This window comes from Leucoraja erinacea, chromosome 25 (genome assembly GCF_028641065.1).
Source record: "Leucoraja erinacea ecotype New England chromosome 25, Leri_hhj_1, whole genome shotgun sequence".
NCBI lineage: Eukaryota > Metazoa > Chordata > Chondrichthyes > Rajiformes > Rajidae > Leucoraja > Leucoraja erinaceus.
The window spans coordinates 22,974,830-22,987,351 of NC_073401.1; the positions used below are offsets into that span (position 1 = coordinate 22,974,830).

The following is a 12,522-nucleotide window of genomic DNA, read 5'->3' on the forward strand; positions in this document are numbered from 1 at the left end:
GAATTAAATGTAACATCTCCATGTTTTGCGGATCACAGAAAGCTGAGTGGCAGTGTGAGCTGCGAGGAGGATGCTAGGAGGCTGCAGGGTGACCTGGACAAGATTATGCAGTATTATGTGCATAAATATGCGGTTATCCACTTTGGGGGCAAAAACAAGAAGGCAGATTATAATCGAATGGTGTCAGATTAGGGAAAGGGGAGGGGGGGGGGGGTGCAACGAGACCTGGGTGTCCTTGAACATCAGTCACAGAAATAAATCATGCAGGTACAGTCGACAGTGAAGAAAGCAAATGACACGTTGGCCTTCATAGCGAGAGGATTTGAGTGCAGGAGCATGGAGGACCTACTGCAGTTGTACAGGGCCCTGGTGAGACCACACCTGGAGTATTGTGTGCAGTTTTGGTCTCCTAATATGAGGAAGGACATTCTTGCTATTGAAAGAGTGCAACGTAAATTCACCAGATTAATTCCCGGGATGGTGGAACTGACAAATGATTGACAGGGCTTATATGCACTGGAATTTTGAAGGATTTGAAGGATTCTTATAGAAACATATAAAATTCTTCAGAGGTTGGATACGCTAGATGCAGGGAATATATGCCCGATGTTGGGGGAGTCAAGAACCAGGGGTTGCAGTTTAAAAAGAAGGGGTAGGGCCTTACTGAAATGCGGAAACAGTTTTTACCCAGAGAGTTGTGACTGTGGTATTCTCTGCCATACAAGTGGAGGCAGTGGAGGCCATTCACTGGATATGTTCAAGAGAGAGTTAGATATAGATTTTAGGGCTGACGGAATCAAGGGATAGGGGAAAAAGCAGGAACGGGGTACTGATTTTGGACTATCAGCCATGATCATATTGAATGGAGGTGCAGCTCGAAAGGCCGAATGGTCTTCTCCTGCTCTTTTTTACTGAGAGTGGGCGATTAGTTGGAAACATAGAAAACGCATAAACAGGCTAATTTCAGGTTGGAAAGATGCAAAAACTGATGTGCCTCATAGATCACTGCTGGAGCCACAATTCCCAAAAATGTTTACACACAATCAAAAAAGCTACAAAATGTATGGCTGTTGAATTTGCTAATGACATGAAGCACCAACCAAGGCCGCCGTGCATGTGGATAGTTCCCGTGAATGGGCAAAGGCCTGGCAAATGCGGGATGTGGGAACATGTGGAATGTCAATTTTGGGAGGGTAACATATAAAATAATGTTCTTTACAATATAGACACAAAATGCTGGAGTAACTCAGCGGGACGGGCAGCGTCTCTGGAGAGAAGGAATGGGTGACGTTTCGGGTCGAGACCCTTCTTATTTACACTATGACTTTTTGCAGTGTTTTGAGATGCAGAATTATTTCGGTTCCCTGGTGAGGATACGCAACAAGCTGGAATGAGGTACAACAACTACCTATGAAAGGTAACAGTGTTAGCATCTAACGTCAGAAAAACAACTAATGCAAAAGAGAGAGGTTGATAGTGCTTCAGTTATACTTCATCGCAGAATCGAGCAAAGTATTGAAATGTAAATGCCTTTGAAGCAATTAAGAAAATGATTACTAATAGACCCATATCTGCAACGAGCGAGTGGTCGACGGTTAGAAGCATGAGAGGTGCTTTAATTGAAGCACAGGTGATTATGCGGGGTCTTAACAGCATGTGAAGGGAGAGGACAATTCGTCTGGGGTAATCTAAAACTAAACGTCACCTGTAACACAAAAATCAATGCCTACTTCAAAAAGTGAAGAAACAAAACACATCTCTCAGAATGGAGAAAGCCTCATCAATTACGTTTCTGAAAATGTGGTAGACGCAGTCTTTATTTTTTTCCAAAGGTAGAAATATTCCTAATAAACAAGGTGGGGTAGTGATATGTTACCAGGGGTGGTTGGGACTGCAGATCAGAGGTTACAATCAGGTTAGTCACCATTTTACTGTTTGGTGAATTAGCTTCAAGTGACCGAGTGCGGATGGGGAACATCATCTCCTCCCCATTGACCAGCAACACAGTGCATTTCAAGGCTGCGCGCTTTACACCCTTTTCTACTTCGTGTACACGCATGGAATGAAGCACAGCTCCAAAGTCATCTATTGATCCACCCCCAACACCATTCTATTTGGATGAATCATTGCTGGTGCTGCGTCAACATAGAGAAGGGAGACGGAACACTTGGTTGAGTGGTGTCAGAACAACAACCTTTCGCTCCAAAGCAACAAGACGGAACTGGTCGCTGACTTCAGAAAGAGGAAGTCCGGGGACCCCCGGCCAGTTTGTTTTAGTGGAGAGGGTTATAACTGATTATAACTAATTCCAGGCATTAACACCGGGCCCAGCAAACAAATGCATCACCGAATGAGCGCCAATGCCTCTACTTTCAAAGAATTAAAAAAAATACTTTGTCTCCAAATACTCCAACAAACGTTTACAGATCTACTACAGAAAGTACACCACCCGGTTTAAGAACAGCTACTTACCTACAACTATCCAGAATTTGGAAGGACCTACATACCCCTAATCCTGCCTCGCTAATGGGACACTATGCCCCAAAACTTGTGCACTATCGACATGTTTTTTTATTATTTTGTTTTTGGCCGCAATCTTGTTTCTTTCTTTCTGATGTACATGTATAATGTATATATCATTTATTCCTGTGTATTTTCTGTCACAGTCCACGTGTAGGCGATGTTTCTGCAAACAAGAGTTCTCGGTTTAAAATGAGTTGTAATTGGATTTTCTGTTTGTTCCTTTTAAGAAAACAATGTTCAGTTATTTATGTCAAGCGTCGTTGTTTAAATCTTTATGACTTTCATTGACACTCAACACCTTGGCAAATTGGATAGATGGAAAACCTGGGGCTAAAATCCTGGGACCAAAACCCACTCAAATGTACAAAATCCTGTTTGCAACTGACTTCATGTTTGTCCAAAAAAAATATTAAAGTCTCTCCCGGAGGTAACATTCCCATTATTCACATTCAGTATGCACGAGCATTTTGGCCAATGATTTAATTCTCCTCTATCCCCATAACCAGTTGTGTTCTGTACCAATAGCAATATATTCACATCAACAATCATGATGGAATAGCGGCTTACACGCAGGAGAGAGAGAGAGTATACTTCAATATGACAGGAGAATGAGTAGGTAAATGATGGATGAAATCTATCACAGAGAAGTATGAGCTTGTATAGTTTGCCTCGTGTGTGCAGGGGGGGGGGGGGGGAGGCAATGTGGGTTCAAAGTTCGCAGGAACCGAGGGACTTTGGTTTCATGAGCACACATCTGCCAAGGTAGAAAGATATATCGCGAGAGTAGACAATAGACTACAGACAATAAATGCAGGAGGAGGCCATTCGGCCCTTCGCGCCAGCACCGCCATTCATCCCCAATCAGTGCCCCATTCCCGCCTTCTCTTCATATCCCCTGACTCCGCTATTTTTTAAAAGCCCTATCTAGCTCTCACTTGAAAGCATCCAGAGAACCTGCCTCCATCGCCCTCTGAGGCAGAGAATTCCACACTCACGACTCTCTGTGAGAAAAAGTGTTTCCTCGTCTCCGTTCTAAATGGCTTACTCCTTATTCTTAAACTGTGTGTGGCCCCTGGTTCTGGACTCCTCCAACATCGGGAACATGTTTTTTGCCTCTCGCGTGTCCAAACCCTTAACAATCGTATATGTTTCAATGAGATATCCTCTCATCCTTCAGAGTGTACAAGCCCAGCTGCTCTATTATCTCAGCATATGACACAGTAGTGAGCAAAAACCTGTGATATATGTGGGGTTTCAAAGAACGAAGTATCGAGTAAGCGGAGAGGTTACCTCTCAAGCTTTGGTTAAACCGTGGCTGAATCGGAAAACTGTGAAAGAAGAATATTTTTATGCAGTGAAAGATTCCTCCTATTCGCTCCCTGCAAAGGTGAAGGAAGTGAAGATAAGCAATGGTTTCAAACCGGAATCACATCACGCAAAGGCCTTTGACCACATATCCAGACATATTTCAACAGGGAAGGTGTGGAATCTAAATTATGTTAAGTGTCTGGAATATTTAAAAAGAAACATCAGTTTGTATGATTGATTATTACAAAACAACTGGATCCCAAATATATCATTCAAGGGGAAAATAATCCAATTATTGCTGGTCTGGCCTGCACGTGACCTCAGACACAATATTGCGTTTGACCCATTTCAGAATTGGCCGTGTTGAGCTTCATCACAGATGTAAGTTGGCAGCGCCATCTACCGTTATAATCGGAGACTGCATCAGTATCTTCTGCCCACGCGGTCAAATGGTCAACTTATTTTCTTTGTTTTTTAAGAGATATATACAAAACCGTGCAACACCACCACCATAAATAAAACAAAGTAAGAAAAACAACAATCAAAATAAAAAAATAAGTAGATAGGGGAAATAAAAGAAGTAAATTAAAAAAAAAATTGGAATAAGACCGTGTGGTTCACTTTACCAACTTAAAAAAAGCAAAAACATTACATTGATTAGTTATCTGGAGATAATTCAATATTCATACAAACATACCATCTAGTTCTATATAACGCAATCTTCCCATATCTAGCTCGGCATTTATCTAATTGGTGTCATGGCTCAAATAAATGGTCCATTATTCCCAGATCTTCTCAAATGAATTTTCATTGACTCTCAAGGAATATGTCAATTTCTCCATATTAAAGATGTCTCGCACAATTTCTAACCACTGTTCCTGTTTTGGACTTTTTCATTAAGCCAGTGCCTGGTAATGGCCTTCTTACTTGCTGCAAGCAAAACTCTAATCAAATATGTATCTTTTATTTTTACAATATCTTTAATACGCCCCAGATACATCACATGGCAGGTATTTGGGATTTTATAACCCAAGATATTTTTTACAGCTGCATTAACATTTTCCCAGTATGGCCTTATCTTTACACAGTTCCAGAAAATATGCGAGTGGTCTGCCTCCGTACTCCCACACAGCCTCCAACAGTGTTGTTGGACAGCGAGTTTGCTGCTTATTAAAAAAAGCGAGATAGATTCTTCCAGCAAAACTCTTTCCATACTAGTGTGCTTGTGGAAGGACATTGTGTTTGAAGCCGCGGTCTCCGGTGAGGAAAGACCGATCCTGGACTGGACGCTGGACTCTGGTCTTGTCACGGGGGGGGGGGGGGGGGGGGGGGGGGTGTGGAGGAGGACGGCCAAAATTGTTTGTGCCTTCCACCACAGTGATGAATGCTGTGGTGGATGTTTATGTTACATGTGTGTCCTGTTTATGCATTTTATTATTTTGTTAACCCATCTTTATGCTTTGTATGGAACTGATTTTTAAATTATGTAAAGCACTTTGGGGTCAATGAAAATTGACTATAAATGTGCTATATAAATAAACTTATTATTATTATTATTATTATTAGTATTATTATATTATCTGAATCATTAATTCTGCTTCCTATTTTGTTTTTATGTAGAGCGTTGATTCTCCCCCGCTTCCCATCAGAGCTTGGTAGAAAGCAGAGTTGACCCGAGACCCCTTCTGTTTGTAGGCATCCACAATCACCTTGATCACATTATTTGAAGTTTCATCTAGTTCTGGCCTTATCTCTTTTGTAAAGTAGTCCCTTAATTGCAAGTATCTAAAAAAATCTTTGTTTTCGAGACCAGACTTTGACTTTAAATCTTGGAAGCTCATAAACTCGCCATTTTCTGAAACTGTATACATTACCATTATGCCTTTTTGTGCCCATTCTTTGAATTTTGAATCATACACCCCTGGTTAAACTTTGAGTCATATGCGAACCACTTCAATGCGTGAACCCCTCTTTTTAATTTGTATTTTTCCACTATAACACTACATATTTCTAACGTAAATGCTACTATGTGGTCCATAGCGTGTCTCAAAGCCCCTCTCAGATATTAGTCTCCCACCAAAATCTGTATCTGGTAACCCTGTATCTACCTTTCAATTTCTTTCCATCGAGATTCATAATCAGGTCTACACCAACAGAGGTCTGAGTTGAGCTACATAAAAGTATTTCCTCAGATTTGGTAAAGCCATTGCTTTTCGGCAGTTGAAGTGTTGTTAGTTTTATTCTTGTTTTTTTGCTATTCCAAATGAATCTAGAGATCATTTTATCCCAGACTATGGATTTATCTCGGGGGACATTAATTGGGAGAGATTGGAATAAATATAGTAGTTTAGGTAGGATATTCATTTTTACCGTTTGTATTCTGGTACTGAAGTCTAGAGGAAGGGTCGACCACCTTTCAACATCATTTTTGATGTTTTCTTCAATTTTATTATAATTAGTTTCAAACGAGTTGGAAAGTGTTTTGGTTATAGTTACACCAAGATACTGCATCGTTTTAGAATTCCATTCCAGATTATATGCATCTCTGATTTGTTGGGATGGAGAATAATTGAATGAAATAATTTGTGTTTTTGTCATCAGCGAAAAGACCAATTATATGTTCTTTCCCCCCTATTTTGACCCCCTGCAGGTGTTCTCCCTGCTTTATTGCTTGTGCTAAGGGTTCAATATACAAAACGAAGAGAGTAGGAGAAAGACAGCATCCTTGCGTTGTGCCCCTCTCTAACTGGATCTGTTTTGATATGTTTCCATTTACCTTAATCCTAGCTGTAGGCTCCTGATATATTGTTTTAATGCACCGAATTGCATCTTGGACAATACCTGCATTTTCATATAACAATTACAGCACGGTAACAGGCCATCTCGGCCCTACAAGTCCATGCCGAACAATTTTTTTTTTCCCCTTAGTCCCACCTGCCTGCACTCGTACCATAACCCTCCATTCCCTTCTCATCCATATGCATATAACAAACCATATAACAATTACAGCACGGAAACAGGCCATCTCGGCCCTACAAGTCCATGCCGAACAAATCACATCAAGCAGTTTACATTTGCCTCCCCATAAATGACAAGAACTGTAAATATACCAAAGGTGCTGCAGATTATGTCAATATTTTTGGATTGATTCAGCATCTGAGAGCAAGATAACTGCAGGGACCACAGAACATCGTCGAATGCAGCGCCACTTCATGCTGGATGAACATTTACTCGAAGCTACATCTTGTGTTATTGTGAGCAGCCAGACAACTTTATTTTACGGTACAGAGATGAGTTCTCCTGCCCACCAGCCCCCGCATTCCTCTGCCAACTGGGATTCTTTTTGTACAGGTCCCGATCATTTCTGCAGATCTGCTGTAAGCATGTATCAGCCATGATCATATTGAAAGGCGGTGCAGGCTCGAAGGGCCGAATGGCCTACTCATGTACCTATTTTCATTAAAAAAAAGTATCACTAGGAGTTATTCAGTAGGGAAATGCCCTTCGGCCCAACAAGTCCCACCTGCCCGCGGTGGCCCGTATCCCCCTAAACCTTTCCTATCAATGTACCTGTCCGAATGTTTATTAAATGTTGTTATAGTACCTGTTTGAACTACCTCTTGTAAATAAACCACGTGGCGCCGTGGAGCCTACTGGGCCAAATATCCAAGCTCGTATGGAGGTTGAGGAATACTGCGTTGATGAAAAACTAAACGCTGACCAGTATTTCCAAAATACCCGTCGCCCATCAAAAGTAAAGGAAGCCTCGCGGGGGTAGGAAAATGGGGTCAAACCATGGATATGTTCGACTTGCAACTGGGTGTAGGATATCAATGTAGATCATGGAAAAGTCTGACAAGAAGTGGATTGAAGAGGTAAATTCGATCAGAGAGGTGGTCATAATACCGGACAAATCCAGCAAAACAAGACTTCGCCATTGGACTCCACATGACTCGCCGGGTCAGGCAACAGCTGATTAGAATTGCGAGGCATCATTTCACGTCGTGCCCCTGGAACAGAGGAGGTAAATGTGTGAAATAGATATGAGGTGCGATACAGCTGGCCAAGTGATAGATCGGTGGATACATGTGAGAGGGGGTTGATTAGCAGATGGGGGCGGGCGGTTAATTGGCAAAGGCTGTGGGTGAAAAGGAACAAGAAATGAAATCAGCCACAAAATAAGGGGGGAAGGGAGTGAATGATAACCGTGGAGGAAGGGATGGGATAAAAATAGACAGCACACGTCCCCAACCTGTTATTGTACTACTGGAAATTGACATCGTAGTAGAGAATCTCTCCAGATAGGACACTCACATCGGAAGCAGATTTCCCCCAGATTTTCACAATTTATTCCCCCTGTTAAACATGTTTTTTCATTCCCAGAGAAGAACATCCAAGCAGTTGCCATGTCCCGAAAGCTGTTTATCCCATTTCTGGGAATCGAGAAGTAACTACTTTTACTCCGGTTAATTGTTGTTGCGAAACCCCCCCCTTCAAACCGGAACCACCCCCCCCCCCCCCCACTGGTTTGCACTAATATCTTCAATCTGGGGGGGGGGGGGGGGGGGGGGGGGGGGGGGGGGTATGTGCAAGCAGTCCCTTCAACTGTCCTAACACATGGATCTACGATCAATCATGAAACCGCAGTTTATTTGAAATATAACAAAGTTTCACAAAATACCAGTTTATACACACTGGTATCATCGGACATTATTGTTTTTATTCTATTGAAGGCAAGGACATTTGCACAGATAATTACAACGATGCATCGTAAGTAGAATAATCTGTTTTATTGCATGAAATGTTACATTATTGTTTTTCAGTTCATCGTAAAATACCAACAGCGCATTCACGGCAACAAAATGCACACGTGCTGCGTTTGAACAAATACCCTGTTAAAGCGAACATTCGATATCTGAATATTGGATTAATTTACAAAGAAATGGAGCAAATCGGGAATTTGATCCTTTGAATTAGAGGCAACTGGATCTGGCGATGTTGGCCTTAATCGGGGTTGCCTGGGTTTCGTGTTTAACCACACAGGAGTAAAGATCGTGTGAGTTCCAGTAGGCGGCTGGCAGAGTCAGGTAACTGCTCGCACTGAACGAGTTGTCCTTCTCCTGCTGGACCCGGCTGGTCGCAGCGCCGTCACTTCTCGCACTGCCGTCCACGGTCCACTTAATGTCCACAACGCCCGGGTTGAACCCGCTCACCAAACACACCAGGGTGGCGGTACTTTTTGCGGTGACTTCACCCATTGATGGCGCCAGAATGGAAACGGTGGGGGAGCGCGGACCTGGAAATAAAGAATTGAAATAAATACAAATGAATTATTTATCAGTTGATTGAAAAGTCAGAATCGATTCAGCTGGAATGACCCAGGCAAGATATATGCCGACGGTGCCAGGTTTCGAACGCCTGAACTATAGGCATAGATTGGATATGCGAGGACGTTAGTCCTTGGAGTGTAAAGACCTTAGGGTGATCGCATGGCGGTTACAAAATCGCGAGGGGAATACATAGGGTTAGCGCACGGAATCTTTTCCCCGTAGTAGGAGAATGAAGAATTAAAGGGCTTTGGTTCAGGGCAACATTTGTACACATAATGCGTTGACTCCATGGAATGAGTTCCCCAGAGAAGTTGATGAGGCAGGTACAATAACACCATTTAAATAAACATTTGAATTAATATTTGGATAAGAAAGGTTCAAAGAGATATGGGCCTGACACGCGCAAATGGGACCAGCTCAAGTAGGGCAACCCGGTCGGCATGAAATAGGTGGACTGAAGGACTGTTCCACCGCTGCATAACTCCGTGGCTCTATGGCCGTGTACTGCACTGGCTTTACAACTACCGTTCATTTATAAACCTCATTTTATACAGCAGAATCATGATAAGTTAATTTTTATGGGGGTATATCCGAGGTTTGGTAAAACATATAACATACGATTTTCTACAGATCATGGAAACGGGCAGAAAAAATGTAAATACAACTCATCCTGGCAGAATGAGCAGCATTTCCAAATTAATGCTTGTTTAAATAGTAATCCCAATTCTATCCCGGAACAGTCTTTAGAATGTTACTTATTAGTGAATCTTCCACATCGTCCAGAAAGTCCATGATGGTGGCGGTCAGAAAAATGAAAGATAAAACTAAAGAAATGTTTTGGTCAGATTCAAATTCCTTCTGACACTTGTCCAGACAGCTCTGGGTTTAACATCCAACATATTCGGACTTTAAAAAACATTTCAAGCTAATGCTGAATTTAAAGACGCTGTACTATTTCCTTCCAATCGTACGATTCAAGGCAATTCAGCAATAACCTCGTATACACGTGTGCCCATTTCTGCATTAATTTATCCGAAAATGGCAAAATGATGTCTCGCTCCTTGAAGCTTTTTTGACATGTCGGTCTACCAACTGCCTGCCCATGAAACAAAATCAACACTCAGAGGGATCATGTTTAACAGCATAATGAACAGTCTGCGTTTTCTGCTATATCATACACTCGATGGCAATCGGAGAACCAGCATCAAAATCCCTTGCAGGATCTACAAGAGTCAAGGGTACAAAGAGTCTGACGGCATATCCACACAATTGTGATCAGCTAAGGTGGCAATGGCTCGCTGAACGAGGAATGAACCAGAATACGGTTCTGCTCTTGTGTCTAATTTCGGAGCTGAATCAGACTTGCAACAATCCTCCACGCTTTCGTGCAAAGGGAATTGAAATGCTGCCGTGCGAAGCGTTTAAATTTTGGTTTTAACCTTTTCCCTGACAATTAGTTTTAGCGCTGTTGTAGGGAGCACGTGTAAACCTGTCTAAACGCCACTTCACCCTCATGGTATCATTAAAACGATCAGAAATCAACTTCGCGCAATTTGCCCTAATGGGTATTTGCAATTCCAAAAATATCCCATTTAAATTCACCGACATCCCTTGCCAAATGTTTATTAACTTTCCTTTGGATGTTTCCAATGATTCTATTTGGCCCACTCTCAGAGTTGGTATTCTCCGTGTCCACAATATACTGTAAGTTATCTCATAATTTCCCGAACATTTGTTCAAGTAACGGCAACAGTTTTGGTTTGCATTCCGCTTGTATTGAAGCAAAGTGACCAATAGCAGCAGTCTCATATGGAACCCGCCACTTGAGGATACTTCAAATCAGAGAATCAGTATTCCTGTTAAAGGAGCAGGTTTCATGAACATCAGGGAAGAAAGTGGGAAATAGACTTTCAGATCATTACAGAATTTAACAACTTCGCATTTGAAGCACAGCTGCCAATCTGTGAAGGCGTTAAATTCCACGATGATCAAGACGCCACGGATATAAGAGCGCAGATTTCCCGGAGTGTTGTAGGGATTGAGGTAAAGGATTATTTGAAAAAAAACAAGTTTACGTAGGAGAAACAGGGAACCGCGAATGTTGGCATCTTGAGTACAACACAAAGTGCTGAAGTAATCCAGCGGATCAGACAGCATCTCTGGAGGACAAAGAAAGATGATATTTCCGTTCGGGAAAGTCTCGCAAAGATTCCGACACGAAACATTGCCCATCTATACGTCTACCGGAGATGCTGGCTGGCCCGTTGTGTTCTACTTAGGTCTAATAGGATATTTCTACCGAGGATTTGTGATGGAAAGCAAAACATAAGTTCAACGATTCGTTGTTTCACACCGTGAATACTTTACTTACTGCTTAGATTCAGTTTGGTTCCTCTCCCAAAGGTATATTTACTGTGGTCCCACACAGCACAGTAATAATCGGCCGCGTCCTCCGATTGCACGTTGGTGATGGTTAAATGCATTTGGTTCGTGGATGAGACCACGGATCCCGTGAATCGGTCTGGAATTCCGGTGCCTCTTGAGGTTTCATACCACACCAAGACAGGGCTGCTGTCCGGCTTCTGCCAGTACCAGCTCGTGAAAAAGCTACCGATGCTGCCCCCTGACACTGTACAGGTAATTTTGACGGTTGTTCCCGGCGATTTTGATATAGACGGGACCTGAGTCAAGGTAGTCTCCGCGTTTATAGCTGATAGAAATAACAGATAAATATACAGAACCATTAGAAAAAAAAACACAGCAGAATGTAAAACGATACAGCATTAATTATTCTGCGCTCTACTCACAGTGGAAACAGGTCACCAAGGCGAGAACCCAAACCCATACAGCCATGTTGAAGGTTATAAGGGAATATTTTGCTGCACAAGCGCGGTTTTGAGCCCTTTCCAAGTTTCTCTTTTAAAGTCTTCAGTCACTATTTATTAATTATTCATGCAAATCTTTATCCACGTGACATCGATTCATTGAATTATTGGCTCGGGGTAAAATTATATTTCTGCAACTCCAGCCCTTTGGGAGAAAGAAATATTCATGTTGTTTTAAGTGGGAGGAGAATAGCAGACAACGGTGAACTCAACGGCGGCGGGGGGAGGGGGAGAGAAGCTCTGAGACTCACACGGGAACTGTTGTGTGAGAGCAGGCTCTTATTTACTGAGTAAAAGTGGTCAGCTGTGTTGAATGGTGGCACTGTAGAGACTTTGCACTAATCACCTTAAGCTTCCAAATAGTTATAAAATAATACATTTGTCCTTTTCCTACAAATAATTCGCAGCCGTATAATTAAAGGGGAACATGGAGATGACAGATAAATTAAATGGTAATTTTTCATCGGTCTGCTCCA

General features: G+C 42.2%; 1 pseudogene; it reads right to left on the minus strand.

The window, feature by feature from the left end:
- LOC129709347 (Ig heavy chain C region-like) overlaps nt 1–12,048 on the minus strand; it is a 32,731-nt pseudogene extending 20,683 nt beyond the window's left edge.
- Between the last annotated feature and the right edge of the window lie 474 nt (nt 12,049–12,522).